The sequence below is a fragment of the Lactuca virosa genome, chromosome 4 (assembly GCF_052849685.1).
Source record: "Lactuca virosa cultivar CGN04683 chromosome 4, Lactuca_virosa_CGN04683_v6, whole genome shotgun sequence".
Classification (NCBI taxonomy): Eukaryota; Viridiplantae; Streptophyta; class Magnoliopsida; order Asterales; family Asteraceae; genus Lactuca; species Lactuca virosa.
The window spans coordinates 13,097,858-13,113,895 of record NC_136429.1 but is presented as its reverse complement, the minus strand read 5'-3'; the positions used below and the strand labels follow the sequence as shown (position 1 = coordinate 13,113,895).

Sequence of the window (16,038 nt, the reverse complement as noted above, 5' to 3'; positions counted from 1 at the left end):
GATTGCAGACTGCTCAAAGTCGGTAGAAGAGTTATGCCGACCGTCACCGATCTGAGTTGGAGTTTCAGGTCGGTGATATGGTGTTGTTGAATGTCTCACCTTGGAAAGGTGTGATTCATTTCAGGAAGAGGGGGAAGTTGGTCCCCCGATATATCAGACCATTCCGTATTATAACCAGGGTTGGCGATGTTGCTTATATATTAGACCTTCCCGAGGAACTCAGTCAAACCCATAGCATTTTCCATGTTTCGCAGCTGCGAAAGTGCGTGTTAGACGAGATGCGGTTGTGTCATTAGAAGACATTCAGGTTGATGAGCGTCTGAACTATGTTGAGAGGCCCGTAGCTATTTTGGAGAGAAAAGTGAAGGTTTTGCTGAGCAAGGAAGTACCTCTGGTAAAGGTACGTTGGCAGCATCGGAGGGGCTTTGAGTGGACCTGGTAAAGGTACGTTGGCAGCATCAGAGTTTGCAATTTTTGGTAGTTAACATTTTGTCATTAGAATGTTTAAGGGAAGAAAGTATTAACCAATTTATGGTTATGTTATAATATTTGCATTATTCTTTTTAATCTTTTGTAAGTATAATTATATTTGTTTTAAACATTTTTTGTTTTAAGAGATAATTAAGGCGAAGACATGTCTCTCTAGGAAGATCTTCCTCCTATCGCCTTTGTTAGTTATCATGTGAGCATTTTGTTATCTCTCCTTTAAGTCATATGTTTTTTTATTACGATTCTATCGACCTAAAATTGCTATTTTTATCGATATTGATAGGTTAGCATGAATTATTTAACAATTAAGAGTCAAAAGTAAAGTATTTAACTTAGTTGGTTAACCATTTTATTTATCTGGATTTTTGTTGGAATTTAAACTAAACCCAAATGCTAATAGCTTTGTTCCATTGCTGGCACCTAGTGCAATAACTGAAGTTTTCTTCTACAAACATTGGGTATTATTATTTTTACAACATAAAGACAATCCTACTGTAAATGGTCATTTTGAAAGGAAAAATGAGTTTGATCATGCTTTCCATCGGATTCATGTTCATTAAACCAACATGGTAACAATCACTTTGATGGATATTCAACGTTGCTTTTTAATTTATCTTTAGTTGCTAGGTTCTTTGGGTACAACCTATTCTACATTCATAGTTCAATGTTTTTATTAAGAAAATTAATCAAAACAAATCATAGAAATTAAATAAATTTAAAATAAATACACAATCTTGTACTTTAAAATGGTTACAAGAAGAAAAAAAATAGGTTATTTCTTACATTTAGCTCAAAGAGGGCATGATGTAATAAGAAATAACAACATATTTTATGTATTTCTTGCACACTCAGAAATTAACATTTTGTAAAACTATATTTATTTTTCAAAGTGTAATGTATAATAACAAAGATAATTTAAAGTACAATGTTCAAAAAGGAAGAATTGATAGTAAAATCCATAATAAACAAGTAAACAAAAGTACATTGCTATTTTTTGGTGGATGGAAATTTGTATTTTTCTGGATAGTGTTTAATGGACTTGATAGCAAGCATTTGTTTGTTTTTCACTGCTTCATAAACAATTGTAACTTCATTTTCAATTGTATCAAGATGTTCTTTTGGTTTACAAAGAAAGCGTATTTTGGTCGTTTTCAAGAAAAGTGAAAGGAAAGGTAAGTGACATGTGTCGTTCATGATATATTCCATCAATAGTGGCCTATTAGGTGATATGATCAAAGGTTTCACATTTTTCTTTGTTTTTCACATTAACTGTGTCGTTTGATGTAGGGATTTGGCACTTGATATCTTCAACGATGATATGATCTCTATACTCCAAAAAAGTCCAACTGGATTCTATATTTCTTTTCCCTTTTTTAATAATTTTTCTTCTTTTGGTATTTAATTCAATCTGATTTCATCTTTGAGAACCAATTGTTAACAAACTTCCACTATTAGTACTTTCTTTTTTCTTATACTTATCCACTTATATAAAACTAGCGAAGTATGATGTAAAATACCTTCCTAATTAGTTGACCAATTGTTTATAAGTTTTAACTGTTCTTAAATCTCTATCTCTATGCCCTAATTATTTATTGGAGTTGCTAAATGCAAACTTCTATTAGTTTCAGGTCCAAAGTGATGTGGATTTCTTGAAGATGATTGGAGCACTAGATGAAAGTGAAATCTTAAACATCTTAGTTAGTATACATTTATACAAATTTATTTTTTCTCATTTTTTTATATTTAAATATCTAGCAATGCTACCACTAGATCCCCAATTAGGGAAAATGTTGATAATGGGTACTTTCTTTCGTTAATTTGGAATACAGTTAATACATAGATGGACTCATATGTTCTAGAAATTTATTCATGAAAAGGATATATCAGTCTCCTAATTTTTTTTGTATATCATTAGAATAGGGACACATGTCTTTTAAAATTATGGATGATGGCCAAGTCTTACTCTATGTGGAAAATGTTGATAGTGGGTGTTTTTAATGACGGTTAATGATATAAAGAAAACAAGGGGCAGTATCAACAAAATAAAACAGTAACAAGATCTTTTTAGTTTATGACTTAAATTTCATTTCAGTTTGTATACATGGTAGATATATTTTGATTACAATATTTTTTATACTATTTAACTTGGATTAATGAATAATATTATTTATATTTATTCTTGTTTACTCTCATAACTGGATTATGACCCGCGTTAAACACGGGAGAACGCATAAATAAAATACAAATGTATATAGATATTCGAAATAATTATAAAAAAAATCAGGGTTATTGGTATTATTGAAACGTGTAGAAAATACACTGAAATTGGTAATTATATATAGTCATTGAAGGACCTCTTTGTAGACAACATTTTTGTTTTATTAGTTAAACGACCTCCTCGACACATATGAGTACGTTCAAACCTTTTTTCCTTTTAACACGGGAAACAACTATATATAGCTGACCATGCGTGAAAACGAGTCTACACAAGTATAATCTAACATTTGACAATGTACTTTCAAAATATGTTGCTATTTTATGGTTATATTGCAAAATAGAACGGTTTATTTTAAAAAATAGCAACTTATTTATGTTCTTTTAAAATGAACCACATAAACCCCCCACAATATTAAATATAAAGTAACTCTAACCAATAAATATAAAAACAGTTATGTTAGCTCGATTTAGATATTGTCCGTGACTCATTGAAATTGTCAAAAGACAGAATTGACACACAACTTACTTGTTATTATGAGATAGATTAAACAATGAAAACACATGGGGCTGTCTTTTTTATTTTATGATAATGATAAAATAATGGAAAAAGGAATGCTTACTTCAAGACATTTGCGGACGTTTGAGTAAGGTCTGTGGTCTTAACTGCTGAGTATTCGTATATTTTACATATAGCTATTAAATGGTTATTCAAGATGAAATAAAAAAAACAATGTTTTCTTGTTGCTTCGATGCTAAACAAATAAAAGAACAAAGAAACTTGATTTTCATTATATACCCATTTAGTACAAAAGTATCCAACCGTAATTAAAGCAGGGACAAAACCATTAAGGAAAATGGTAAATTGACGTTCTATTTCCTAAACATGTGATAAGGTAGAGACATACTAGGACATGCGGTTAAAAGCTCGAATTCCTTCATCATCGCCTCAATGGGTACAAATAGAGATTAATAAAATGGGGTTGAATTGATGAGCATGTTAAGAATATGGAGGTGTCGATAACCTAAAAGTGGATGAATGGGGGATCTATTAAACGATTTAAGATGGAAATCACATACTGAGAAGATATTTGAATACAACACCAATCGATCATAAAAGGTTAATGGAAAGAAGTGTCAATTTTAAGGAATGAAATTGAATGTTTTTGGAAGGAATGAAATTTGTCAAATGAGTATAGCATGTACCTCCGACTATCAGACATAAACCAATTATAGCAAATTTTTCATTATTTGACAAATTTTAGCATTATTAGCACCCTAACTTTCTAAAAAAAAATTCTTTTTTGCATCTGACCAGACTAATGTTTTTATCATTATTATTACATTGTTGAGAGTTTTAAAAGTACATTGCTATATATCGGTTATTTTTTAAAGTTCATTGCTATTTCTTGTCGGGTTAGAAGTATGTTTCAACCATTTTTGCATCAGATAAAAAACATACAGGTTCTTTTAGTATTACTGCAATCCTACTTTCATACAAAGTTATTCTTTTTCGCATCAGACCAAACTCGCTGTTTTTTAGCATTATTATAATCCTATATTATATATTCTTGATAGTTTTGAAAAGTTCTTTGCAATTTCTCATTTCTTTTTGAAAACTCGTTGTTATTTCTTGTTGCTTTTAGAAATAAGTTTTAGACTATTTTTTTGTATCAGACCAAATTTGAAGGTTATTTTCGCATTGTTACCATCGTATATGTTCCATTTCATTTTTATTATTTGAGTATAGTTTTTGTAGTTCAAAACCGATACGAATATAAAAATAACTATATATTAACCGACTCTCTATAATGTATAATTAAAAATCAAGACAATGTAATCATAATTTATTGATGTTAGTTAAAATGTAATTTATTTGGGGATGATGTTAGTTTTTGGTTCTTTTTTTGGGAACTATAATATGTATTTTGCATGACAAGTGCTTATCTTTTGAATTTAACATTTTTTACTTTGGAAACTTATTTTGGCTTGACATAGCCATGATCATCCCATATTTATTATTTTGTTCTTCTTGCGCCTTTACTGCCTGCCGACCTGCATTTATTAAATCAAGATTTAACATTTTTTAAAAACAAATATAGACAAGAAACTATTAAACTCAATGGATACGATAAAAGATACATGAGACTTGCCTTTTGTGAGATCAATAATACCAAATTTGACCATTTTTTGTAAATAATTTAAGAACCGAAGAAAACCTGATTTCCCAAATATCTAATATCATTATTTAAGTCATAACCTGTTACATGCCCGATAAAATTGAAAATTTCAGCCAAAACTTTGTTACATGTCATCAAAGCTGAAAAAAGATCATTTAAAGTTATATGATGGTATTAATTTAAAAAATCAGTCTTTCACTTTTTGTTGGATTATTTTCTCATGACAGGAACAATTATCAGGCTAAACATAATCCTTAAAAACCATCCTAGCCAAATCATAGATTGCTTAATCAACAAAATAGAATACCACAGTCGTAGATAATCCAATTAGAACATCTTTTTCTAAAAGATCAGGGAAGGGACCATTAATTTGAATATTATCACGTTGATAAAAGTCATAACAAAGTGCAATAGATTGAATCGATATTTTACGATAAATATAAAAGATGAAGCCCTATCAGAGATAGAAAAACCTGAGGACGGAACAAAAAAATCATGTAACACTAAAAAGTTGCAAACAACAAAAACACATGATGCTAAAATTCTAGAAAAAAAATAAAACCAAAATTTATGTCTGGTTGTGAGGTGAGCGTAGAGAACTTGTGTCAGATTTTTTGAAACATTTCGTCAAACACCTAAGGTGTCTGTTCTAATAACCCATCTTTTGAATGTAAATGGAAAAAAAATCCAATGTTATAGGAAAGTGTAGGAAATGAACTAAATTAACATGTATTTAGATTATGCAAATTATTCTGAACAATGTTCCTTCGAAAATATACTTATTGTTGTTGCATACCTACATACAAAGTTTAATAAAAAAAATGTTAATTGTAATTATGCAATTTGATTCTACCATATAAATACGACCACATAGAAATAAAAATTTTGTCCATAATACCGTAAATCTGATATTCAAGGAAATAAGATCATTCTTAATTTTGATTATAACTTCTTAGCCTACTTCCGATATGGTTCATGTTTAATATTTAGAGAACCCGGTAGGCAATGATGTTGATATTAAGTGTTGTATATTGTTTTTACCGGTAAAAAAAACTAAGTTGTAGTTTCAAATTAATTTTTTTTTTCAAGGTAAGTATGTTGCTATAATTTGTAGAAAAATCGCATGGTTATTGATAGATAAAAAGAAACGTATGTTGCTATTGCAGTTTGTAGAGGTTGTTGACGATTAAGTCCAAGTTAATAGGTTAAGCATTTAATATGAAAAGTTATACATTGTTTTTTTGTTTGACTTAATCTAGACTGAATGATGTAATATGTTAAGCCAAAAAACCTTATGTAATATTTTATGAGATTTCAAAAATAGAAACATAATTTTGTTAGTTACAGAAAGCAATCTTTAAAAGGTTGTATTTATTGTACATAAACATATACAAATTAGAATAATTATAGTTTAACCATTTCTGGATTAATTTGTTTATAAAATTCATCACCTTAATACTGAATAAAAGATAAATTAATAGAGACATTTAAAACACGAAAAAATCACAAGAGGTTACTGTTAAAAATGGTATAACAATGTACTTTAAAAGTACATTCCTAAAAATGGTATAATGTGAAGTTATTATATTCGACAATAAGGTCAGAAACAGTAAACAAGTTAAGATAATCAAACAAACAGAAATAGTAGCAACAACTGATTTGATCCATTTTTAAATTAAATTATCAATTTACCCTTTTGATGAACATTGTCCACACTAAATTAATGATTTACCCTTCGGATAAAAAATGGAAGTATCATGCTAAAAGAATCATTTTAGTACATGTGTCCTCTCAATATCTATTGTTGAATTGTTTTTCCAGCCCAATGCTTTTCTAGTTTCCTAAGTCGAATTACCCTTTTGCCCTTATATTTCCTTACTTAAAGGTTTCATGCATCTAATTTGCAATCAAATTAAAACAAATCACATAAATTTAGGAGTTTATTGATACATTCAAAAGGTAAATTCGAATATTTCTTCTTTATTCTATCCCAAATAAAATTACCTTTCTGTCCCTAAATCTTAAAATCATATTTAACATTTCAAAAAAAATCATCCAACGATATCAATACCATTTTGTTATGATTTGAATTTAAAGTTATAACTGCTATAATTCAACCATCATATTAGGATATTAATTTGCATTTGAACACTAAAAATATATCTTTTTATTCCTATTATACACTTATCCTCCATTTTCCATTCGGTATTACCATAAATTTATCTTAACATATTATTTGAGTTCTATATCAAGATTGTAATCCCTGTAATTCAGCCAACAATTTAAGATACTATATACAATAAAAAATAGTAACCACGTTGAGATAATCAAACAAACAGAAATAGTAGCAACTCACGATTTTATCCATGTTTAAATTAAATTACTGATTTACCCTTCTGATGAACATTGCACCTACTAAATTAATGATTTACTCTTCAGATAAACAATGGAAGTATCATGATAAACGAATACACAAAAAAATGGTTACCATGAACAGGAAAATGGTTAGGGGTGCATTTGTCATTCCATCAAAGTACTTTGCTATAATGTGTTTTAACTGGTTTCACTCAAAGTACATTATTATCTTTTATGGATTAAAGTGTAACATCTCGTTTAAAATAGAATAATTAAATAATAAATCTGGAACCTCGATATGTAATTTTATTATTATTTTATAGCCAAAATCAAATAATGATTAGCGGGGTGTTGGTTTCGGGGAGCCAAATGTCATGATTTAGAGTTTCGGGGTTAAAATGTAATTTTGGGACTTATTTTGCAAAGGATTTTAGAAGTCAGGGGGTGTTTGGTATCTTTTGGACTTATTATGAAAGGGTTTTGGATGGCTGGGGCTATTTAGTAAATATTTCGGACTTGTTTTGCAAGGAATTTCAGATAGAAGGGTTTAAATGGTAAATTAAGGACTTGAATTGAAAGAAAGGAAGATGGAGGGGCTGATTTTGTTATTATGGAAAAATGTCTAAGAGGAGTCAGGTATATAATCTCATTACCCATCTAACCCTAACCCTAGAACACTCAGCCGCACCACCCTTATACCTCCCCTTTCCCAGTCGACACCCTCACAATGGATCACCTCCGCCGCCGACCTTGTATCCCCATCGCCGGCCGCTGCCGCCTTGTCGAGTTCGAGCACCAACCTCCGGTGTTGCCACTATGCTGAAGCTGGAATGTCATCGTCAACCGCCGACGAAAACGACCACCAGAAACCGCCGCTCTTCCCTTCTCCAATCTTCTGCCGCTGCGACTCTCCTTGCCGGAGAAGCGAACCATGTGAGGAGACGCTGCCATCGGTGGACGACACACCATCGTTCCACTGTTTCATCCACCACCATCCTTCTCCTTCTTTTCGTTCCAGCCATCGCAGTGAAACACTTGAACTCGACGATGTGCTAAGCTGGGTTGTCGGGAGGAACCCGTGAAGACCAAGGAAGGACACTGCCAACCATAGCCGCCGCCTCCGCCGTCTTCCCGTGATGTTGCCACCGACGACGTTGCCGTTAGCCACTGCTGCTGCTATCACCCTCTACACCGCCGCCGTACGCCACCAGGTGGATAGCTGGACTCTTTTGTGAACAGAATACGTGTCATGTGTGTGTATGTGTAGCTAGCTGGCCGGAAATCGCTGGAGGGCCACCACCACCGCCGTGAGGCGGTGGCTGCCACATATACCACCACCGACGACCACAAGGTGGTTGTGTGTGTGTTTTTATTAGTGTGTGTGTATGTGTGTTATTTGGATTGTATTGTAAGTTGTAATCAATCAGATTAGTAAAGAAAATCCGTCACCACCACCGTTAGGTGGTGGCCGCCGCCGTGAGCCGCCGTTGACCACCACTACCCGAGGTGGTAGTGGGTGGTGCCCGACTAATGAAACCCTAATGGGCCCAATGAAGCCATAATTGACCTAAAAGCCCAACCATTTGACTAATGAACTATTATGTGGGTTGGAAACCCTAATTAGGGTTTGGAAAACCCTAATGTCATGAAACCCTAATTTTGGGGATTGATCTGGACCTGCACTGGAATTAATTAATAAACTTAAAATATTAATTAATAATCATTCGCAATTAACCTAAGGCAGTATTGGACTTAATGGATTTAGTCCTTAATGGGTTAAGTAAGAAACACTTAACCCTAATCGTCATTTTATGTGAAAACCCTAATTTCACTTGGGCCTTGAGTTGGGCCTTTCATTGGATTTTGGTGATTGGGTTATTGATGGGCCATCCAAGAACAAGCATAGGAATTAAAATATTTAGATGAGCTTTAGGGTAAGGCCCATTGGAAAGGCTTAGGCCCAATTTGGAAAATTGGGCCATAAATGGGCCATAATTGGGCCTTTATGATTATGTGATATTGGGCCATGGGAATACCAAGAGTTTGGACTAGAATAATTGGATGGGCCTTATGGAAAGACCATGTAGAGGTCTGGGCCCAATTTGGAAAATTGGGCCATATATTGGGATTTGGCCCATTACTTGACTTTTGGGCCTTTGGAGTGTGAGTTGGACTTTGGGCTTGGAACCCAATTATTAATTGGGTATTGTTTGATGTTGATAGTTCGGGAATCTGTCAACCAGCAGCTGGAGTTTATCTGCGGGACTTCAGCAGTGCCAGGTGAGTTCTCCTCACTATATCAACAGGGTCTACGACACCAAGGCCAGCCCTTTATGATTTACAACCTGGTTTAGGATGGTTGTTATGTTAGATTACATCCTGGTTCAGGATTGTTGCTATGTTAGATAACATCCTGGTTTAGGATGGTTGATATGTTAGATTTCATCCTGGAATTAGGATGGTTGCTATGCTAGTAATCTGTTAGATTGATATCCTGGTTGTAGGATGGTTGCTATGTTAGAGATCGGTTAGATCTGTATGACTATCTGTTATTGCATGCTAGCGTATGATATTTATGTGCACATGTTCATTGGTTTGGGGAAAGGGTTGAGGCAGGTCCTGCTGTGTGCAGTAGGCCAAGACACCCTGGGCGGACCGGATAGACTGCAGGCTCGGGCCGGGCAAATCTAGTCAGGCCGAAGGCCCAGCGAGCGGTCCGGATAGGCTGAAGGCCCCGAGGAGGGCGGTCCAGATGTGCCGAGGGCTCGAAGAGCGGTCCAGATAGACTGAGGACCGGGATTCGGTCCAATCAGACTGATGGCTCATTATGCATGATGTTTGCTTATATGTTTATATGATATGGTTATATATGTATGGCGTTGGTATTTTGGGGGTAACTCACTAAGCCTTCAAATTTACATTTATCGATTTTTGTTTCAGGTATTTTGATGATCGCGGGAAGGCGAAGGCGTGATCGTGCACCTCCTTACATTTTCATGATTGATTCTGGGGATACTCTGATGTTTAAATCGTTTTGAAAGTAAACTGTAATAACTTAATGGTTTTAAATGTTTTAAAAAGTTTTAAATTGGCTTGAATTTTATGGGTGTTACATAAAGGTATGTAATATATTTTCCTATTTATTTGAAAAGTTTTAGAAAAGTAGTTAACCGATTTCATGTAATTTGTGACAAAGAAAATCGAAATATATTAATACACATATTTGATACAGGAACAAAAAATAATCAAAAAAACTATAAAAATCGAAAGAAGGTACTGACCTTCTACTGCACAACATCGAAAGTTTGAAGCAGAGAATGATGACGGAAGTTATAAGCAATAAGAATGATGTTGTAGGAGAACGTTTGAAGAAAAGCAACGATTGAAAATAAGTGTGAGTCACGGATTCAATGATGAATCGTATATGTATGTGGTAATTTGAATCTGATTTTTTGGTATTTGTAGTTTCCTAATAAAAATAGATTTTATATTAATGGTTTACTAATATAAACGGATTTATATTAATGGTTGATATTTAATGTCTTAATTGAAATGATTTTTAGTAATATGTTTTTAAAATTGATCATATTAAAACCTTTATAACCGGAAATTCAAGATTTAAAATATGGGAAGCTTTTATTGGAATTAAATATATTCCATTTCAACGGATGTAAGTTAATTTTGTTTGACAATTGGAAAGCTTTTATTGGAATTAAATACATTCCATTTTGTGAATATGATGTCAACAAATTGATCTAAGGGTGAAAAACATAGGATTGAAATACAATCAATGGTCTAGATTGTTTAAGATGAAGTCATAAGGTTTATGTTTTAATATATATTAGAGATATCTATTTGCAACATTTTAATATTGTCGCTTTCCATTCATAAATGTGATCGAATGTTAATTAGGACCATGATTACAAAATTAAATGTGGCTAAAGGGTAACAAATAGTCACATCAATTACAAAAGATACGTTGCTATACGTGTTATTAAGCAATGGTTTTAACAATTATGTATCACCAAAAACACTCAATGGTCACATTCTTTTCTTTATGAGTTACCTTTATGTGACTAAATGATATCATATGTCACAATTTAGCATAAATAAATGTCACTAAAGGGTAACAAATAGCCACATGATTTAGAAAAATGTGTTGCTATATGTACTATTCAGCGATGGTTTTAACAATTATGTATCACGAAAAGCAATCAATGGTCACATTTTGTTATTTATTTGTTTTGTTAATGTGACTAAATGATTTCATATGTCACATTTTACCGTAAATGAATGTCACTAAAAGGTAACAAGTTTCCACTTCATTTAGAAAACATGCGTTGCTATAAGTAATATTCATCGATAATTTTAACAATTATGTATCACTAATACCCAACCAATGGTCACACTTTTATCTTTATGTGTTTTCTTTATGTGACTAAATGATATCATACACCACGTTTTAACATAAATTAATATGACTAAATGGTATCATACGTCACACTTCAACATTAATTAATGTGACTAAAGGGTAAGCAATAGTCACATCAAATATAACCAACCATGGTTAAAACTAAACTCGACTCACTTTATATATGACTAAAAGGTAGGTTATAGTCATATTTATTTGTTTTATATGCATCACAAAATAATAGCGAACTTCACACTAATAAATAAGTTCTTGTCGCCATAGAGGCACCTAACGCCACTTAAGTAACGAAAATTTGTGTCTAAAAAGTATTTACGACCACATATTCGATAAAATACTTGATTAAATCCATAAAAAATCGCCACACTATTTTATGCTACAGTCACACTTTTAAATGCCGAATTTCAATGTGTCCATAAGAAACCTATGGTGTCACGACATACGGTCACACTTTTGACGGGAAAAAAAATGTGACTATAAGATATAGTCACATTTTTAGGCCTTAAAAACTATGGCTGTAAGTCAAAATTCTTGTAGTGTTTTTCATTCTTTGATTGGTTGTTTTAAATTCCAATGAAAGGTGAAAATAATGAACAAAGCAGGAAGCAAGAAGGAATTAATCGCAAATTTTTTAGGTATTAGAATGGAGGCACGGAGTGCCACTGTTTATTCAGGCGACTATTTTGTCGTATAAGGACAGAGGGAGCTTATGCCCATGGTCTAATGTCATTTTCTTTGGATTTGGGCCTATTTAAGAGCTTAAAACCCTAGGGTTTCGTCATTTTTAGCCTCCACCTCCCTAAAAACACCTCTAATGAAACCATAACCTCCATTAAAGTGTTTGGAGCTCATCCTCTATCCTAAATCTACTTTGGTGCTTTTTTGGTGATCATTCGGTGCTCTATAGTGAAGGAAACAAGAAATATTATTCAAGGAAACTTTTCATTTGAAGTATTCATCCTTCTTTCCACTTTTGGACCATTGTAAGTTATAAAGATCCAAGATTTATTGCGCTTCATCCATAGATCTAAGACTTATAGTGGTGTTTTTTTGTCTATTTTGATGGGTTTTGGTCCCTTTTTGACTTTTTCCATGGAGTTTACAGAACTCCATGAGCTTCTATTAATGTTTAAATTTAGATCTAATCATTTGTCATGTGGAGTAAAGAGTGCACGCAAGAACTCTCTTTACTCAATGCAAGAAGAAAGATGAGTTTTTGGACATTTTATGATCTATGGTTGTATCTCAATGGATAAAATTGGAAAGCATATCCACTAAGACACTAGCATAAATTCACTAAGTTTTGGATTACAATTGTGGATTAAATGTTTTTAGGTACATCCTCTGATGGAGGAAGGCGAAGACGTAACTGTACGCACACATCAAAAACTTTTATGTTTTAAAACTTCCGCAATGATTTTTATTTATACTCTAATCTTGGATTTTGGATTATGATTTAATGAACAAGTGGCTTTATCTTGATAATGATTTTATGAAAACGAGTATTTATCTTATTTAAAAATAAAAAAAATTATTGTGAAAATTGAGACACTGCAAAATGAGTCATAATAAAACAACTTCACCATAGAGTTTTTACAGTTTTTTATAAGTTTTATATTAAATAATGATTTTACAACTTCACACATCAAAAACTTTTATGTTTTGAAACTTCCGCAATGATTTTTATTTATACTCTAATCTTGGATTTTGGATTATGATTTAATGAACAAGTGGCTTTATCTTGATAATGATTTTATGAAAACGAGTATTTATCTTATTTAAAAATAAAAAAAATTATTGTGAAAATTGAGACACTGCAAAATGAGTCATAATAAAACAACTTCACCATAGAGTTTTTATAGTTTTTTATAAGTTTTATATTAAATAATCTATACATAATCATATCTCGTATTACATTACCATTCACATTATATATATATATATATATATATATATATATATATATATATATATTATTTCCATGTAAATTATTTCCCGAATATTAGAAAACATATAAACTATTTTTCTATTATATTTGGCAACAATATCAATTATTAATTCATTTCAAACTTCAAATCCATAATATTAAGCAACATTTTTATCTGTTTAGATGTTTTTAACTACTATTTCGTTATACTCCTTTTAAACTTTAAATATTACGTTAATATCCTTATAAAATTTTAAGTTATATATATGTCATTATAAAACTATGATATTTACGTATATATCCAAAATTATTTTTTAATTAAAATTAAAATAATATAACATTATATATATATATATATATATATATATATATATATATGATGTTACTAAAATACCCCTTCTAAATAAAAGAAACCATTTTAATTATGAATAAATCTGATTAGAAAATGATGATATTGCCTGCAATGTTTCTTCCTGAGGGAAAATATCAATCTGCAAAAAATCGACTACTCAGGTTTGTGGGGTTAATAACAGTCGGCTATTACACAAAATATTTAACAAACAAAGAAGTTCTCTACCAATTTTCATTAGTTACAAATCTCCCATTTCCATAATTTCATGATCTCATTTACCTTTATCCAGTATCCACCACTCCTTCTCCTTCAAACCTTCGACCACAATTCAGTCGCTGCTTTTATGGATTTCAACCTCTTGGATTGGCTTTCTTCTATAATCTTTATATGGCAGTGAGGGGCATCGATTTTAAGTGGTTAATTTTCATTATTTAGACGGTTGATAATCGATTTCATTTTATATGAAAATTAATATAATTATTAGAGATTAAACATAAATTCTGCCATCGATTCTATTGTGTCCCTCCTAACTAGGTTTTAGGTAGTTTCTTCACATTTTTAATATTTTTTTGATAAATTTCTTTCATTTATGTGTTTTAGAACTATAAATGAATTGATGGTATTGATTGGTGCCATGAATTATACTATTGCATCTTTACCTGGGTATTATCATGCTTACTTGATTCTATGTATTCATGTTTATTTATTTTTGCACATTAGATGTTTTACAAAATGTCTAAAAGAAACATTATAGAGCCAACATAACAATATGTGTTCTCCAGAGAAGAAGAGACATGGGAAACGAAAATGAAGTTGATGATGTCTCATGGGAAGGTCCAACTCACATGAAATGTAAAGGGGGTGAAATTTTGAATTCAAATTTGTAGCTAAAAAATGGACAAGAGTATGATTGAGAAGATGGTGGCAGTCGTGTCTTGAAGTCACCAAAATTTGGAAGTTTTGAGATGGATAGTATACATAAAAGACTCCAAGTCATAACATTTTTCAGCCTCAAATAATAGATTATCTTCTAGCTATAATCATAGGGCCACTCCCTCCGGTCAAATCTTTTGTTTTTGGGCATGATGCTTATGTTGGTTTCATAACATACAACTTAGAGATATTAGGTTTGGTTTGTGTAGTTGTATGTAGATGTACATTTTTTTTGTCTTATCGTGTTATAAACAGTACAGTGAAGCCATGGAAACAAATTCAGATCAAATTCAGTTGGAATGTGCAAAATAGAAATGAGATATTGAACTTATCCATTTTTTTATTCTTAAATAATGGTTTTAGATGAATAACCTCTTGTAGATCTACATTCTTGATCTCTAATCTAATTGAAAAAACTAGATTATTAGCGAGTCAACACTTCTATTTTCGCAACATATATTTGCACTCTTTTTACATTCTTTTTATACATTCATCTATTGTCAACCAGTGTCATTTATTTAAGGCGAGTATTTATAAAAATAATAACGTACTTACATTTTTTTATATAAGAAATAGAAACGTACTAATGGTCCTTGTTGCAAGAACAAAGTTAAAGAATTGCTCCTTATGGCACAAAAATATTACAAAGATAGTCCCTCTAGAAAAAAAACTTGACATAAATGGTCTTTATGCACAAAAACATTACATAATTGGTCCATGTGACATTTACAATAATGGTCCCTATGGAAAAATAAACTTGATAGAAATGGTCCCTCTATACAAAAACATTACATAATTGGTCCCTATAGCATACTAACATTACAGAGATGGTCCATATGGCAAAAAAACTTGACAAAATGGTCTACATGCACAAAAACATTACAGAATTGGTCCCTTTGGCAAAACAACTATACAGTAATGGTCCCTATGGCAAAAAAACTAGACATAAATGGTCTCATATGCATAAAAAAATATTACAAAACTAGTCCCCATGGCAAAACAAATTTATAGTAATGGTCCCTATGGCAAAAGAAACTTGACAAAAATAGTCCCTATGCACAAAAACATTACATAATTGGTCCTTATGGCAAAAAAAAACTTTACAGTGATGGTTTATATGCAGAAAAACATTACAAAATGGTCCATGTTTTAGAAAAGG

At 31.8% G+C, this 16,038-nt stretch overlaps 1 long non-coding RNA gene across 1 annotated transcript; it reads left to right on the top strand.

Moving 5' to 3' along the window:
- Positions 1–14,042: 14,042 nt before the first annotated feature.
- On the top strand, positions 14,043–15,214 carry LOC145109800 (uncharacterized). Its single transcript, XR_013709220.1, has 2 exons — positions 14,043–14,107; positions 14,729–15,214. It is a non-coding gene; the product is annotated as an uncharacterized LOC145109800 (long non-coding RNA).
- The last annotated feature ends 824 nt before the right edge of the window (positions 15,215–16,038 follow it).